Source organism: Pinus tabuliformis, chromosome 9 (assembly GCF_031772625.1).
Source record: "Pinus tabuliformis cultivar Carrire ecotype Pingquan chromosome 9, CPIR1, whole genome shotgun sequence".
Classification (NCBI taxonomy): domain Eukaryota; kingdom Viridiplantae; phylum Streptophyta; class Pinopsida; order Pinales; family Pinaceae; genus Pinus; species Pinus tabuliformis.
This window is the reverse complement of record NC_142307.1, coordinates 1,431,981,334-1,431,994,251: the sequence shown is the minus strand read 5'-3', so window position 1 is coordinate 1,431,994,251 and position 12,918 is coordinate 1,431,981,334. Positions and strand designations below refer to the sequence as shown.

The following is a 12,918-nucleotide window of genomic DNA, read 5'->3' as shown; positions in this document are numbered from 1 at the left end:
AACTAGTTTCTAGACTGTTTTATTCAGTAAATGTAAATGAAACTAAAAGACATTGAACCTGTCCTCCTTAGCTGAGACCAACACCTGGTCATGATGCCCTTAGCTGGATGCTCCTGCATCAGGCTCCCGGGGTAAGAAAAATTCATGACTCCCGTCCATGAGCTTCTCAACTAAATAACCTGCCTACTCTATCTGTCTGGCATTAAGCCACGAACTGTCCTCAATAGGACGGTTCTTCCACTTGACCAAATATTGCAGATATTCTTTCTGCTGAGTTCACTTGGCCACCTGAGTGTCGAGGATCCTCTCGATCTCGAGGGGCTGAGCGTAAGGCATTTGTCTCATCCAAGTCTCACTCCCTTCCTGTGTGTCCCGTGTAGGCCGTGTTGTACTGTCTTCCTCTGGACCAGCAGTGTATGGAAATAGGTCTGCCACATTGAAGATGGGTGAGATGCCTATTCCTGGTGGCAGCTGTAATTCATAAGCATTTGCTGAAAATTTCCGGAGAACTTTGCAGGGGCCTATCTTTTTGTACTTCAGTTTGTTATAGGCACCTCTAGGAAAATGCTCCTTATGCAAATGCGTGAGGACTTCATCCCCCACATTAAACGACACCTCTCTCCATTTCAAATCTGCTCGCTGCTTATATTTTTTACTGTTGTCCTACAACTTTATTTTCACCTGCTCGTGGAGATCATTCATTGCTTTGGTGAAATCTTCCCCATCAACACTCTGTCTTTCTTGTTGTCCTAGATCTCGTAACTCATGCACTCCACATGGATGCATGCCATATAAGATCTGAAAAGGACTATAACCCGTGCTACGATTGGGTGAGTCATTGTAAGCGAACTCCACCTGGGCAAGTAATTGGTCCCACATTCGTGAGTTTTCCCTGATCAAACTTCATAGCAGGTTCCCCAAGCTCCTGTTCACCACCTCTGTTTTCCCGTCGATCTGCGAGTGATAAGCAGAGCTAAAACTTAACTACATGTCCATCTTCTTCCACAAGGTGCACCAGAAGTGCCCTGTAAAATTCACGTCCCTGTCAGAGAGAATGGACTTAGGTAGACCGTGTAGCCTGGTGATCTCTGTAAAGAACAAGTGGGCCACGTGAGTGGCATCGCTGGTTTTTCTGCAAGGGATGAATGTGCCATCTTTGAAAACCGGTCTACGACTACCATCACCAAATCATAACCCTGCTACATCCTTGGTAGACCCAAGATGAAGTCCAAGCTGATTGAGTCCCGCGGTCTACTTGGAATGGGCAGTGGTGTGTAGAGTCTCGTATTTTGACTGTGTCCTTTTGGCAGCTAACACACTTTACATTTGGTCACAAATCTCTGCACATCCATTCGCATTCTTGGCCAATAATAAAAATGGTTGAGCTGCTCTAATGTTTTTTCTATGCCGAAATGTTTGGCTAGACCTCCACTGTGCTTCTCCCGAATGATATTCTCTCTCATTGAACAATCGGGAATGCATAATTGTCCCCCTCTAAACAATAGCTTCCCCTGCAAATTATAGTCCAACCAAGAACTATTGTTTCTCAGGAAAGGATTCTGACAGGCTTCATAAGCCTCCTTGAAATCCGTTTCAGTCTGATACAACTCTTTCAAATGCTCAAAGCCCAGCACTTGTATCGTACTCTCCTGCAAGAGCAAGGCTCTTCTGCTCAATGCATCCGCCACCTTGTTGGCTTGCCCGCTAATGTGTTTCAACGCAAAGGTGAAACTCTGCAAATATTCAACCCACTTAGCATGCTTGTGATTCAGCTTATGTTGTTGCATCACACATTGCAATGCAGAATTATCTGAAAATAAAACAAACTCATTCCCTAGTAGATAGTGTCTCCAATGCTTTAGTGCTTGGACAACAACATAGAATTCCTTATCGTAGGATGAATACTTCTGCCTGCTTTCATTCAACTTCTCACTGAAAAACGCAACATGTTTGTCTTCTTGGCTAAGTACAGCTCCAATGGCCGTACCACTTACATCACAGCAAACTTGAAAAATCTTTTTAAAATCTGGAAATCTCAGGATCAGTCTTTATGTGATATTCTTCTTCAATAGTTGAAAACTCCTTTCTGCTACCTCGGTCCAACGAAAAGACTGACTTGCCTTCTTTATAGTGTCCAACATAGGTGTGCAGTTTTCACTGAAATTTCTTATAAATTTATGGTAAAAAATTGCTAGCCCATGAAATCTACGTACCTCAAACAGACTTTTTGGGGATGGCCAGTTGACAATTGTTGCAATCTTCTCTGGATCCATCTTCAACTCATTTTCTACAATAAAAAAACCCAGATAAACAAATTCTTTTTGCAGAAAAGTGCATTTTTTCAGATTTATGAGCAACTTATTCTACTGCAATTTTTCTAGCACACTTCAAACATGTCGAAAGTATTCCTCCCTCATCTTGCTAAAAATTAATATGTCATCAAGATACACTATTACAAACTTTCCAATGAATTCTTTCAACATTTCGTTCATCAGTCGCATAAAGGTACTGGGTGCATTACTTAGTCCAAATGGCATTACTAGCCGCTCATATAGTCCTTCATTGGTCTTGAAGGTTGTCTTCCACTCATCCCCTTCCTTGATTCGAATCTGATGATACCCACTCTTTAAATCAATCTTCGAGAAGTATTTTGCCCCACTCAGGCAGTCCATCATGTCATCCATCTGTGGCGGTGGAAATCTGTACCTGATGGTGATTTTATTGATGGCCCTAGAATCCATGCACATTTGTCATTCTCCTCCTTTCTTGGGAGCAAGAACTGTTGGAACTACGCAGGGGCTCAAACTCTCACTTATCAACCCTTTATCTAGCAATTCCTGACCTGTTTTCTGATCTCCTCATTATCTTTGGGGCTCATCTAATACGTTGCCTTATTCGATAGACTTGCTCCAGGTATAAAGTCAATATGATGACTTATACTTCTCTTGGGAGGCAATTTATCTGGTAAGTCATCCACTACTATATCATTGAATTCCTACAGCATTTGTTGAATTTCCACAGGCAAATCTGACACCTCTATGTGTAACAACACCGTCTTTGCTCTTCTCACAACACCATAGTTCACTTCACTATCTTCAATTTGCTTCAAAAATTGTTTTCCACCCATTAGTAACACTCTCGTCCCACTTGTTTCTGTTGTCTCTTCTTCCTTGATGGGCACAAGTGTGTGCTTGATCCCATCTTTGAAAAACTTATAACAGTTTGTCTTCCCATCATGCACTACCTTCCTATCATATTGCCATGGCCTTCCTAGCATTATATGACATACATCCATCGGCATAATATCACAAATAACCTTATCCTTATATCTGCCAATATGGAACTCAACTTCACATTGTTCATCCACCAACTGCTGATGGCCTTTTTGCAACCATAATACCTTGTAAGAAGTGGGGTGCTTCAGCCGCTTCAAACCCAACTTCTCTACCATCTCCATGGCAACCAGATTATCCGTGCTCCCACTGTCGATAATCAGCTTGCAGCATTTTCTGTGTGATTTAAAAACTGTCCGAAACAATGCTTTCCTTTGAGTTTGTTTAGCTGTTTCTTTGGCTGGTTTCAGTAACACTTTGTTCAAAACTAAGGCTTCCCCTATTTCCGACACATTTTCTGCTTCTTGGGGGGGTGCCTCTGCTTCCTCTAGTTGTGTGACATACACACCTCTCTGCCCAACTTGTTCCACTTCAGGACACTCAAAAGATCTGTGCCCCCACTTGTGGCACCTGTAGCACTGATAGTTAGCTCCTCTACCTCGGCCATTTCCTCTTCCTCACTGATATGGCCTGCCACCTCTAGTGCTGTCACCTTTTTCTGTTGTCCCAGAAGTTTTGGAACTGCTACCTTCTTCACTATTGCTGGTAGTTCGCCCTCTGTCATAAGACTGTCCTCTTCCTTTGCTGGTTCCCCATCCTCTCCTAGCATTTTGTTTTCTGGTAATCTTCTCCTTTGCTTTCATGGAACTTTAGTATGCCTCTTCTATATTTTTCGGGGAAAGAATGCTAATTTCATCTAATATTTCCAATCTCAAACCATTTACATACCTTACTGTTTTCTTTGGGGTGTCCTCTGTATAACCAGCTCTTAAATTTACCCAGTAGAATTCTTCCGTGTACTCTCTTACTGTCATCCCTTTCTATTTCAAATTCTACACTTGCCGATGCAGTGCAATCTGGTAATCCTTGGGCAAAAATCTGCCTTTCAACTTGGCCACCATCCTTGGCCATTTCTTTATTGGCAACTTGTTCATCCTTCTTCTCTCTGCTTGGACACAGTCCCACCACAGGGTTGCATGTCCCTTCATCTTTGTTGTAGTGAACTTAACTATACGATCTTCACTGACCTCTTCACACTCAAAATATTGTCCAGTTCAGAGATCCAGTCCAATAGAACTTCTGTGGACAAGCTGTCATCATAATTTGGAATTTCTAGTTTAGGCTTGCTGCTTGCCAATAGGAATGGCCTCAAGAATCTCATTTCTAGCCTTTCTTCATTCGATCCATTTGTTGTCACTACAACTTCTTCTTCACTATCGTCTCCCACCTTTGGATCCCTTCTCCTTGCTTCAACTGCCTCCAAATGGGCAGTAAGGATCTTGATTTCCTCCCGCAATCCTTCATCTGCTGCTCTACGAGCACCTCTTCCACATCCTCGTCTTCCAACTTGCATCTCTCAGGAAATCTTTAAATCTTGCTCTGATACCACTATGATGGGACCAGCCTGTAACTTATGTTTTATTATGTTAACAATGATGATCCACCACTTTAATCAATAGCTGTATGGTTAACAAATAATTGGGGATTAACACATTTGATTAGGTGCTAATCAAAGGACTGTTCTGGATATTTGTTGGATGGCATTTATGTCGGAATTCAATGATGGATTGCTAGCTGTACGTGCCTCAGTTACTCTTTTCCCACTCTTGGCTGTTGCCAAAACCCTTGGTTCTTAGTCATTCGTTCATTTTCCATTTACATTTTTACTGTGCTAAGGCTTTAGACTTGCAGTGAGGGTTTGTGCTGCGACTGTGTGGAGTTTGGCAGCAAGTTCTGCATGCACCTAGCTATGGATTCTGTTGTCTGTTGGCATGATATCTTCACTTGTTCTTGTGACTTCGTTGCCTAGTTACTTGGGCACGGTGTGGAGGTTTTCCTCGTCTGTATGAGAGGGTTACTACTATTTCCGTCTGCTTGGTTACTATACTTTCCCATGTTCCATTGTTTTCGTTCTGTTATAGTCTTTATGGTCATTAGCTTATGGTTGATGGATGCCTATTCTGTGTTATAGAGGTCACAATCACAGTGACCTCCTTAGCTTCATGGTCCTAACAAGGTAAGTTGTTCCTCCATGATATTGCTTACCCTCTTCGCTTTTCCCCGACACTAGCAACATTCGCCCCTTGTTCTGTAGGGTTTCACCGATGACTGTGGCTCAATGGGGCTTCACTCCTCCAATGCAAATGCTCTTCAAGTAAACGACTTTCCCATCTATTCTTTTGGTTCTATTTATTTTATGTTTTTTCTTCTTGTCTATATTTCGGCATACGTTCGACTAAAAGTACCTCGTGGACTCATTGTGCAGGTGAGGGTTTGTTCCCAGGCGTGGTCTATGTAACTGTTTCGAGCAATGGCTCCAGTAGGCTCGTTCTCTACTACTGTTGTCAATTCCTTTTAGTTTAGTTGTCTCTGTTAGGTTACTGGGCAAAGTTCCAATACTCCTTCATTGGGTTTTCTCTGTTGTTGTGCAACCCGGGATTCAATTTGTATATAAACTTTTGGCTATGCCCTGAACACTTGTAAATTTTGTTTTGTCTGCCTTTATATGGTGGCCGACTAAACCCTCACTTTCAGGGTTTGGTGATATCGTATTATCTTGCCTCTGTTATTAACTGAATATTCGGAACTGTTGAATGTGTACAAATATTTTTTGATTATGAAAATAATTAACAGGAAAGGTTTTTTTGTATAGTTTGTTTACCTCTGTTTTGGGGTCATTATTCAGTGATTACATTTTGGTTCTATTTCCAACTGCTCGTACTGTTGTTGGATTTCGTTTATTTGGACTCCATTGTGGTTATTGCTGGACTCTATGTTGGAACACTCGTTTGGTTTCTCTATTTGCTCTTTGTTTTACAAAAATACAAAAGATAGGAATGCACAGAACTACTTAGATTACTCAATAGTTAGAGGGAAAAAATAAATGCTGGTCCTAGACAAACTGTTACAGATGGATTCAGATTTTCAGATGAAAAAAATAACTTTTTTTTATTGTATTTCTCTTCTCATGCACTGAACCCCTCCAAAATGTATTACATTGGTTTTTATGTTGTGTTTAAATAGTTACTTGAACTGTTCTCGGTTACCCTTCAATAATTATGTTGTAGGATTTACAATATTATATTTTTTCAGACAGTTGTAAAATGGACTAAGAAAATGACAAAACAATGTAACTGCTATGACACTATCCTAACCATACTGTTCCTAATATTCCTTAACTAATAATAATAAAAACTAGTTTCTAGACACTATTTTATTCAGTAAATGTAAATGAAACTAAAAGACATTGAACCTATCCTCCTTGGCTGAGACCAACACCCGGTCATGATGCCCTTAGCTGGATGCTCCTGCATCATTTTTTTTGGAAATCGTAAAAAAACATAAAAGTGTATATGTTATTTTTTTCCAACCATATAAACTTATCAAAATGTATAAGGATTTTTCCAAATGGCTAAAAAAAAAAACAAATTTTTCAAAATGGAAAAAAATAGAAATGAATTCTTCCAAATGGCTTAAACAAACAATTCTAAATTTCGATGTATCATAATAGAATAAAAACGAAACCCATACTATTGGGACACAATACTCTAATAATTATATGAATAGGAAGTATATCTAAAAATTTTGAACTATATATTATCAAAATATAAATGCAAATATTAAAATGTACATAAACATATAACATTGTTTGAGAATCAATGACAAAAACCAATACAAATAACATGTATAACATAACTCATAGAAATTATAATTATACAAACAAACAAAAATGCAAAACATCAAGACACATTTACATGTAAATAAGAAAACTTTAGCGGAAACAATATAAAATATTTTACATCATAAAGATTGATACAAACATAATTTTAAAGTATTACCATAAAGACCGAAAGTATGTATAGAGACAAAAGTGGATATATTTTCCACAACCATAGAGAGTATATAAAATGGAAATATTTATAAGAATTCCTAAGAATACTAATATCCTAAGAATCCATATCCATATCCAATGCTGTAATCTCATCAACAAAATCCATACGGGGAGAAATTGCAAAAACATTTCCATACTCAATCAAATCATTGCAATCCTCCAATGTTGGGTACCAAAACCCAGACATCTGCTCGTTAGTTGAATTATCAATATCTATTGGAAAACATATGTGAGTCATCATATCATATAATAAGAGAGGAACTTCACTACAGTTGCATGTAAGAACCGGACCATGGACTGTTCAAAATGGAAGATAACTAGGACATTTTCTATTTATATCAGTAGAAATTTCTTCCAACAAATTCCATATGAAACTCCAATCATCTTCAAAGTAGTTAATTCTTCGTTCAACACATGATTGACCAAATTGGAAATGATCTAATTCTTCAATTGACCATACAGAAGTGGAGCCATCATTGATAAGGCATATCAACTCATTCATGTATATTGCTAATGACATACACCATATGTCACTGATTGGAATAAATGAAAAACCCCATTCATTTTTTATTACATCAAACCAGTAGATTGTATACCCATACTGAGGATAATCTTCATACTCTTTGTCCAAATACAACCAAAACAATTTACTTTTATAAAACACTACATTCTTAGGGGGTGAAGTGCCACCAAATGGAACAACAGCCCTTTTCCATACCCTACCAAGACTACTGCAAACATAAAATTTGGATTGCATTCTGTCATACATATGTTTTAGAACAACCCAATCATATTTTCTGGTGCTTACATTTTCTAATAATAAAAAGAATCCCTTGTCTCCAATTCGTATTTAACCTATGTTTTTAAATGCATTTGTAAATGGATTCGTTACAAAATAGTTGTGTGTATGGGAGCATTCTGTTGTTAAGGATAAAACCACCATTGGTCCAACAATACACTCTACTTTGTATCTTGAATCTGTGAATCACAAATTAAACTGAGATATGTGCCTATTCTAATTAAGGTATTGAGCACCAAAACAATTATATTCACTATTGAAGAAAGGAACGAGAAATCCAAATTCATTCGTAGATACATTCTTGCAACGTAACAAGAAAGAAGGGTTTTGCAAAACATTCTTCCATTTCTTACAAACGATGCTAAACTTTATCACAACCGATAAAGGGAGCCACTGGAGGAAAATTTCAAGAACTTTTAATGGAAGACAATTCCAAATAGCTGGATCCATGATCAAACAATGAAATCACCTAACAATGAAAAAAACACATGTGATATCAACAAAACAATTTAGTGTTGAATAAAATTAAAAGTAACATACATACATAATTTACCATTTACACATACAAAAAACTTCACATATACAGATTGTATAAAATCAAAAGAGCGATGTACGACACCGAACAATATTCCACAATTTTTTAAGCCTAATATCTATAATCCAAGATTATTAATGTTAGTAAATCCATAATTATGTTTATATTAAGGTCTATGTTTAATATCGATTCTATAATGTTTCTACAAATACATTTATAATATCAAATAAGAACAACTCATTAGGTAGGTTGCCATGAAGGAAAACACCTAATTCATAATGCCAACAAAAAATTGCCTAGAAAACACCATGTTATGTTTTTGTTGGACTACACAATTTTCCATTGTGTTAAAGATAAAAAATGTTGATGGTTGTGTAAGAGTGAAATTTTAACTAATAAAAAATAGTTGGGTAACAATTTGGTTTTTTTCCTAGATTCAAGATCACATGGTTACTTGTTTTGTATAGTAGTGAATTTATTTTAGTTATATGTTTTAATTATGTATGTAATGTGAATCATAATTAACTATTGTCAATTGTGATTAGGTGTAATAACCACCTAAATAAGGAGTAGTCTTTAAGGTGTAATAACCACCTAAATAATGTTTGGTTGGAATTTGACAAATTTTTGTTGACTCAATCATAATGAACATATCAAATTAAAATTATATTACTAAATTTCTAAAACAACACATTCTTATATATTAATTTTTTTCATATTTAGAATTAATCTAAAATCATTTTACTTATTTATTAATAAAACAATAGATTGTTAATATCATAAGATAATCTTTGTAATGGACTCCATTAATATCACACTTTAATCATTCTAATGTACTACATTAATATCTAGATGATTATGATTATGTGGTATATGAAGGTTAAATTAATAAATATTAGGAAATTTAAATAGTAAAAAATGTAGTATGTTTTAAGTTTGTGAGATTTTTCAACATAATTTTATATATTTATAACTTTTTTAATTATTTGAATTTCTTAATATTTATTAACAAAATGTGTTTCTAAAACAATTAATTCTATATGTCTGCATTGTTTTAAAAAAATAATGATATATAAGTTGATCTTAATCCTAAAACAAAATTATTATTTTTATTGTATGTATTTATAAATATTTTGAATGGGTTGTCTAAAACCTAGATGTTTAGAAATTTTTTGTTGGAATTTGAAAAAAATTTGACGAGTCAGTCTTAATTTTTATTGTTTACCTAAATTTAACTGTAATTCCAAACAATCTTTGCCAAATTTACTTGTAAATCCAAACAAACTTTACCCAAATTTACTTGTAATTTTTAATTTTTTGTTGACTCAAATTTACTTGTAATTCCAAACAATCTTTGCCAAATTATAAACAATAGAAAATCTAACAACACATGAATTTAAGCCTATGTTAAGTAAGGCATTGAAAGTTTTAAAAAAAAGATTGAAAAGAATTTTTTTATTTAATTAATCTATTCTTATACATATTTTTATCATACAATGTATTTTTTGTAATTATAATTTAGAAAACAATTAAAAAAGAGGTTACACTAAGAGATTTAATATAACTTTTTATAATATAATTTTATAAAATCTATATCTTATTTTGCTAACATATTATAATATGTATGTAATATAATGAGAAGGTTTTTTTCATTATTATCTTGTATAATTATATAATTCTATTTCTTTGAAAAATGTTAAAAGAAATGTTTAAATAATTCTCAATAACATATTAAATACATTTAATTATTTAAATTAATACATTCCAGCTAAACACATATACATTATTCAAATTCCTATAATATTAACAACAACCCTTTACATTTAAAACCCATATGTTAATGGTTGTGTAATAGTGAAATTCTAACTAATAAAAAATAGTTGGGGAACAACTTGATTTTTTTTCTAGATTCAAGATCACATGGCTACTTGTTTCGTATATTAGTGAATAGTTATATGTTTTAATTATGTATGTAATGTGAATCATAATTAACTATTGTCAATAGTGATTAGGTGTAATAACCACCTAAATCAGGAGTAGTCTTTATGGTGTAATAACCACCTAAATAATGTTTGGTTGGAATTTGAAAACATTTTGTTGACTCAATGATAATGAACTAAAAAATATCAAATTAAAATTATATTACTAAATTTCTAAAACAACACATTCTTATATATTAATTTTTTTTCATATTTAGAATTAATTTAAAATCATTTTACTTATTTATTAATAAAACAATAGATTGTTAATATCATAAGATAATCCTTGTAATAGACTCCATTAATAACACAACTTAATCATTCTAATTGACCACATTAATATCTACATGATTATGATTATATGGTATATGGAGGTTAAATTAATAAATATTGGGAAATCTAAATAATAAAAAATGTAGTAGGTTTTAAATTTATCAGATTTTTCAACATAATTTTATATATTTATAAAAAAGTTTAATTATTTGAATTTCTTAATATTTATTAAGATAGTATTTCTTATTTAATAATGTAATTTTTAATCATACAGTAATCATAATAATTATAATTTAAATGTTCTAACCATTAAGAAAATATGTTTCTAAAACAATTAATTCTATATGTCTCCATTGTTTTAAAAAAATTATGATATATAAGTTGATCTTAATCTCAAAACTGAATTATTAATTTTATTTTATGTATTTATAAATATTTTTATTGGGTTGTCTAAAACCTAGATGTTTAGGAATTTTTGGTTGGAATTTGACAATTTTTTGTTGACTCAACCTTAATTTTTATCGTTTCCAAACAATCTTTGCCAAATTTACTTGTAATTCCAAACAATCTTAACTCAAATTTACTTGTAATTTATAATTTTTTTGTTGACTCAAATTTACTTGTAATTCCAAACAATCTTTGCCAAATTATAAACAATATAAAAGCTAACTAACACATGAATTGAAACATATATTAAGTAAGGTATTTAAAGTTTATTTAAAAAAAAAATTTGAAAAGTTCCTTTTTTTTCTTTTTTTTAATTAATCTATTCTTATACATATTTTATTATACAATGTTTTTTTTAATTATAATTTAAAAAACAATTAAAAAAAGAGTTACACTAAGAGATTTAATATAAATTTTTATAATATAATTTTATAAAATACATATCCTATTTTTCTAACATATCATAATATGTATGTAATATAATGAGAAGAGTTTTTTCATTATTATCTTATATAATTCTATTTCTTTGAAAAAAGTTAAAAAAAAAAAGTTTAAAGAACTCTCAATAACATATTAAATACACTAAATACATTAAATTATTTAAATTAATACATTCCAGCGAAACACATATACATTATCCAAATTCCTATAATATTAATAACAACCAATTACATTTAAACCCATATTTGTTTATTAGTGAATGAAATTTTTATTGAGCAATACACATCTAAATATTCATAATTATACATCACACCAACAAAATTTCCTCACTATTTCATTCACTAATAAAATATTTCTCAACTCAAATGATATATAGTGATAGTGAAGGTGAGAAACATCTTTTCTAAAGCTAATATTTTTCTAAAGCTTGTGCACTTTAATCTAATTATTTCAATTCACTTAATATTTTTATTTTTTAATTAAATTGCACATGTTAATCATTAAAAAATTTCAATACATAAAAGCCATACTACTTTTCTTCATATTTCAATATCAATATATAATTAATTCAACAAAATCTTGTTTTTAACACTAAACTCATAAACTTAATTTTTAAAATACTACATAATTATCATCTACTTACACATAAATATAAACAAATAAAATTTATATATATATTATTAATTAATTATTCACATATCATTCAAAAAAACATATCGATCTTCTCTTTAAACATTATAATCATCCAAATAATTGAACATTCACACATCTCACAATTCAGAAAAAGAAATACAAGACCAAATGATACGTATCCATCTTTGCGCTGGGGGCAATGACGCAGCTAGTGAGGTAAAGCCGAGGAGCGTCAATCGCTGGTTGAAAACTGTTTCCAGCCCCCTCGTTGGCTTGGGCTGCCTTCGAGAATTTTTGGAGGGCTAGGCTTTGGCTTGGGCTCCAAATAATTCAAATTTCCAAACTGGTAGCAAACTATAAATACAAGGGATGGAGATGAAATTTGCATGGGTGGGATTGCTAGTTAAGTTATAATATTGTCCTGTATGGAATTTTTTGGCCCATGTTAAATTAGTAAGATATTTCTTCATGGATGTTCAAGATATTTTTTCGTGATGTTCAGGGTTTATTCAGGATTTGGTGAAGAATATTTCTTATTCTGTCCTATATGGCATCTGTTGTGCTTGGTAAGTCCGAGAAGATATTTC

The 12,918-nt window shown here is 33.1% G+C and overlaps 1 pseudogene; it reads left to right on the top strand.

Moving 5' to 3' along the window:
• Positions 1-12,512: 12,512 nt before the first annotated feature.
• LOC149153934 (U4 spliceosomal RNA) lies at positions 12,513-12,645 on the top strand (annotated as a pseudogene).
• The last annotated feature ends 273 nt before the right edge of the window (positions 12,646-12,918 follow it).